Here is a 6045-nt window from a genome sequence, read left to right as displayed (position 1 = left end):
ATATATTTCTTGAGCATTACCTTTCTAAATAGGGTAGGATTGGGGGGCACATGACAGAAGGTGCCACCTCCAAAATGCATGCTATACGGGCACATTTCTCCGCTCCAATGCTCTCACCTGAGTTCACCATAACCTCTCTCCTCTCCTGCTGCAGATGCCGCTGGTCTCCCTCCTTCCACTTTCACCAGCCCTCCTCCCCACCCTCAAATCAATTCTCCACGCAGCAGCCAGAATAATCATTTTAAGAGGTAAGTCAGATCACCTCTCCACTCTGCTCAACCTTCCATTGCTTGTCGTCACACTTGGACACAACCCAAACCCCTTACTGTGACCTAACAGGTAATAAAACCTGGCTCCTGCCGTCTCCTCCACCTCATCCCATCCCCACCTCCACCACTCTGCCCCCTCCAGTCACTCTCCCTTTTCTCTGTTCCTCAAACCCCAAAGCTCACTTGCCACTTGCTGTTCGTCCTTCTGGAACCTTCTTCCCCTTTCACCTGCCAGGTCCCTTCTGGTCATCCAGGTGTCAGCTCCAATGCCCCATTTTCAGAGAGGCCCCTCCTGACCCAGAAATTTAAGTGCCCCCCACCCTGCCTGTTTTGTTTTCATAATTATTACCAGTTGAAATGATTCTCTCCATTTTGTTGTTGTTGTTTCATTTCTCTGCTGGAATATCAGATCCATGAGCACAGGGCTTTCTGGTTTTGTCAACTCCCCTATCCGCAGTGGTGAGAAAGTTGCCTGGCCCATAGTAGTTGCTCAACAAATGTCTGTTGAATGAATGAATGAATGAATGAATGAATAAAGAGGGGGCTGGAGCAGAAAATGGGACCCTCTCAACAAGGGTATGGTCAATAGCTGTAACAAAGAGACCCCAATACACAGCGGCTTAAATGGCCTGGAATTTCATTCCTCTCTCACATAGTCCCGAGCTGGTGAGACAGTTTTAACATCTTTGTCACATGGCTCCCAGGTGTCTGTTCCAATTCCAGACACTTCTCAGCTAACAGGGTGGAGGGAGGGCAGAGAGCAGAGATCTGAACTTGGACTTGTTCAGGGCAAGGCTCAGAAACTCACTTTACACTTCTGCTAGCATCCTATTGGCCAGAACTTAGTCAGAAGGTCTGACTGAGTTGCCAAGGAGGCTGGGAAATGTAGCCAGGTATCTAGTTATCATTATATTACTATGGAAAAAGGGAAGAACATATGGGAGCTAGGGCCAACTCACATTCTGCCACTAGTACCCAGGGCTTCCCTCCAGGGCTGAGGCACCTCTTGCTCTGCTTGTTGACCCCAGAGTAGCCTCCCACAAATGCTGGGGGAATGAATGAGAGGCTGGAGCCTGGAGAGAGCCCTCTCTGAACCTGACTGAGAGTGAAGCTGGACTCCAGAGCAGGGCGGGACCTTCCATGTGGTGCCAGGGCTGACGCGGGCCCCCTCATGGGACGACAGGGCTTCTGGGGTGATGGGGTGGGGAAGCAGAGGGTGGGCTGGGAGGCTTGAGGGGTACACCAGGAGGTTAGGGCCGAGGCCACGAGGCAAAAGCTGAGACCCTGACTTCTTTCTACCTCTAGCCCCCTGGCATCTTTCTCACCTAAGGCTGGAGCAAACTGGGTCCTGGGTTCAAATTCAAATTCTGCCATTCAGCAGCTGTGTGACCTGAGGCAAACCATTAAAACTTCTGAGCTTTCATGTCCTCACCTGTAAAACAAGAACAGGTCAAAAATGAAGCCTATGGGCAGGAAAATGCTGGCCACAGTGTTCCGGGCACTTACTGATGCTGCTCTTTCGTTAAAATATATGATTTTCTTGAACTATACTACATCGTTATTTCATTGAATCAGAATCATGCTGCAAGAGGGGGGATTATTAAGCCCATTTTGCAGATGAGGAAACTAAGGCTGGAACCCAAGGAGCACCCAGACAGTGAGGGGCACAGCGGATGCTATCTGGGGCCGTGGGCCCCCAAAGCCTGTGTTCTTTTCACTACATCCAGAAGCCTCTCGGGTTGATGTTATTCGCGGAAACATCCTTTACCCCGTGCTAGTAACTGATTGTGAACACCTGGAGCGCACAGCACCGAGAATCCTAGTAGCCCTGTCCTTGGATCCAGTGGACATCCCCCTGTAGGGGATGCAAATGTCCCCGTCTTATGGGGAGACACGATCCTGAGGCTCATAAAACCAGTGAAGGGATCCAGGGAGGAATGGATGTGGGCAATGAACCTCCCACCCATGGTGCAATGTCCAACCTCCTCTCCTTCCCCTGGACCCACGCCAAGCCTGGGAGCCAGGCGGGCTTTGGACAATACCACCTGAAATTAGAGTGGACAGGCAGGAGGGGTCCGCCCCTTGGCCTTCCCACGGGTCCTCACATAGCTGAGGGATGAGTCACACCCCCCTGGGGAACTTCCCTAATTGCCCACAGGTCTGGGGCTTGACAGAGTCCAGGCCCGAGTGCAGGGAGCTGGGAAGCGCAGTGGCTGGAGCGGCTCATCTGAGGTCAGGGAGGGTGGCGTCTTTTGTGCCACCTGCTCGGGGGTCTCTAGGGTTCTCTGGGCCAGAGGAGCCAGACCAGTGCCCTGGGGCCACACGGTGACCCGATCAGCTGGGGGTGACAGAGAACTGGCCGTGCGCTCCATGCAGCCACTCGCCAGCGCTGGGACCTTGGGGACTCACTTACTCTCACGGAATCTGAGCTGCAGCCTCTGAGAAAAGGGGTCACCATGGTGCACTCTTCACAGGGGGTCGGAGGCCCCCAATGGGATCGTGCTGTTCTGCGAGAAAGGAGCTTAGCGCGTGGAAACAGTGTGTGCTGGCTGTTGTGGTGGTTGCTATCCTTGGCCCGGCTTTCAGAACCTCTGCCAGCTCAAAGCCACACACTACAGAGCGGTGCCCGGGGCAGTTTGATTAGTCAATGAAGCATGTAACCCCGTTTTTAAGGGCCCCTTCATGTCCCTCGTCGCCAGCCTCGGTTCTTATTTGGGGACCTGGAGGATTTCTGGTCTTCGGGGTGTGCCCTGTAGAGATGGCTGAGCCTGGGGAGAGGCAATCTATCCCTTTTTTCAGTGGATTCCTGTCAGATGGCCGAGGGATGAGGTGGGGGCTCTGAGGAGGCCGTCGGATGGGGACGCTGGCTGGTGAGACCTGTCTCCTCCCAGCCTGCGTCCCTTCCTGGTAACAGCCTGGCAGAATCTGCATGGCTTGGTGCCCTCTAAGCAGTGAACCCTAGGATGACGTTTGGGGGGGGGGGCTGCGTTTTAAATGATCCACACTTTGTGGCCCTCTCCTTGCTGGGTCCACCCAGGGCCACGGTCAGGATGTGGCCATCCTTGCGCTGAGTGTGGTGGCCATGAGATGCTAGAGGACTGTGGGGCTGATTCACAGCACGCTCCGGGTGAGACGAGGCCCCTCTCTAGGCCTCGATGTTCCCCTCTGAGAAATGGGTAGGGGCTCTCTGGCTCCCTTTGCTTTCCTTGGAGAAGCCGAGGACGTGGAGGCTGGCCTGGACTGGTGAGTGTGCCTGGAGGGACCCACGACAAGCTCCTGGTTTGATTGGAGCCACGCTGGGTCCTTCAGGACTCCCCGAGTTGGTGGCCTTGTCCACACTGCAGAGGGTGGTCAGCACACAGGAGGCCTCCCCGCTCTGAGCTCAGCACAGCGGTTGGAGGCCCCGCTCCCTGGAAAGGAGTGAAGATTAATTAAAGTTGTCAGGGCCTAAGTAAAATCACCAATGTCAATTTCCTCCCTCTGGTTCTTGCTGTCAGAGTAAATTGGACAGTCATTACCTAATACTCAGCCTATTTTCCTAATATTTCATGGACGCTGAAGCGCTGAGGGGAACCAGGGAAGGTGAGGCCCTTCAGAGTGGGAGAGAGAGGGAGCCCTGTGGGGCCGAGGCTGTCCTGGCAGGGTGACCCCACCTCCGGCCACTCCCTGGGACGGTGGCCTCAGGAGGGAGCTCAGATGACAGCCCCTAGGGGCCAGGGGTGGGGCTCTGTCCACATAGATCACTGTTCTGACCCAAATGAAGCTGAAGAATGGCTGGCTCCCTGGGCGCCTTCCACCTACTGGCAACCACTGCCGGCGACCTCCTGGTGCCGCAGCAACTGGTGCCTCCATGGACTTTGGTTCCAGACCAGGCTCAGAGGCAGCCTCAGTGTCTTAATCTGAGAAATGGGAATGAGCGGAAAAGCTTCACGGATCACAGTGGATAGTTCACACCTGTCCGGGTGCAGGCATCTCCACAGGGGACACTCAGAACCCCAGAAGTCCTTCAAGTCCCCACATAAGAACCGAGGCTGGTGACAGGGCCCTCCCACGTGGGATGACATACCTCCACGGCTTATCAAAGTAGCCCTGGGCACCACCCTTCAGTGTGTGGCTTTGAGCTGGCGGAAGGTTCTGGAAACTGGGCCAAGGATAACAACAGCAGCAACAATAACAGCCAGCACATACTGAGTGGCTGTATATGTGTATGTGTGTGTTTAAAAGCTCCTCATTTCACGGTTACTTGTGGGAGGGCTTTGGCTGGGAGCGGGCAATGAGGACCTTCTGGGGTGTTGGAAACGTCTGGTTCTTGGTCGGAAGGCGGGAATGCCCGAAGTAGACAAACAGAAACACTCACCGAGCTGTGCCCCTCGGCTTTGTAAGCTTTGTTCGTGTGTGTCCTGGGGTTCGGCAAGGGTCCGATTTTTCACTAAAAATTTTGGAAGGCAAGAGGACTTCATTATTATTGGGATCTGGGTGTGGATTTAAAGAGCAAGGAGCGCTCTGCGATGCTCTGTCCCCTGGAAGGGGGGGCTCTGGACTGGTGTCACCCTGGGCCTGGCATGGCACGCTGTGCTCCACGACACTCTTATTTTCACCCTCTTGGTAAGGCCAGGAAGTAGGGGGGACCCTTGCCATTTCAGGGGCGGTGATGAGGTATGGGGTTGGGAAGGCCAGCAATGCAGCCAGCTTGGCCAGGTTTGCATCCTGGCTGCTACCTCTCACCCCGGGGGCCACGGGCAAGCCAGCCTCCGTCTGCACACCTGTGACACAGAGGGTGATGACAGAACCTGCCTTGGAGGGACGTCCTGAGGCACGGGGGGTGGGAATGTCAAACGGTGACGCCGCTATGCAAACAGTATGGTGGTTACCCAAGAAATTAAAAACAGAATTCACCGATGATCCAGCGATCCCGCCTTGGGTGCATATCCAACAGAATTGAAAGCAGGGCCTCAACGAGATATTTATATACCTATGTGTGCAAGGTAAACACGATCAGGAATGTGAAGTGCTTGGTTCAGACAGACAGCGAGCCAGGAAACGATGTGAAAACTGTGGCCAGGTGGTGTCCCTTCCCTGGGCCTTGGCTTCCCCCTGTGCCTGTGATGGGCGGGGGGAGGGGCCAATCTTCCCTGCCTGGGTGGTGCCCACTGATAGGTGTCACCCAAACCGGAAACCCCTTCACCTGCCGCTCCTGGAAGTGCCCTGCCTGCCCTAGGGATGGGAGTGGGAGGTTTTCTGTAAAGCAGCCTCCTGTGTTCCCCTCTCAATCGGAGCCTGAAAGGATCCTGAAGGGATATGTACTCTTTCCCTTTTCAAGTTCCCAGCCAGCCCCGAGGCCTTGTAAGCCCACCAGGTGAGACTCCGGGCCCTGGAGGAGAGGTGCCCGCCATCTGATGGGGTAGCCTGGGTCACCTGGGGATGGAGAGGGAAGGTGCTCGTTTATTTTTTACACAAACACTTTAGAGTTCCTACGTGTGCCGGGCCCTGCTCTGGGCTTCAGGAAAGTCACAGACAGCAGAAGCCAGGGCTGCCGCCTCCAGGGAGCCCACGAGCAGCCAGGCTCTCTGCGATACAAGAAATAAAGTGACAGAGGCTGTGGGGGAGGGATGGATGGAATGAAACTGGCAAGGACACTGTGAACGGCTACCACCAAATCTTAAACTGTAATGTTAGTCTTTACCAAAGGTCTCCTGAGCAAGGTGGCGGGGGAGGGGATTCTATTGTGCATGAGCAGCAAACTGCCCAAAGACCCTCTGTAGACACTCATGCTGCG

Source organism: Myotis lucifugus, unplaced genomic scaffold (genome assembly GCF_000147115.1).
Source record: "Myotis lucifugus unplaced genomic scaffold, Myoluc2.0 scaffold_213, whole genome shotgun sequence".
In the NCBI taxonomy this organism is placed as follows: domain Eukaryota; kingdom Metazoa; phylum Chordata; class Mammalia; order Chiroptera; family Vespertilionidae; genus Myotis; species Myotis lucifugus.
This window is presented reverse-complemented; position numbering follows the sequence as displayed.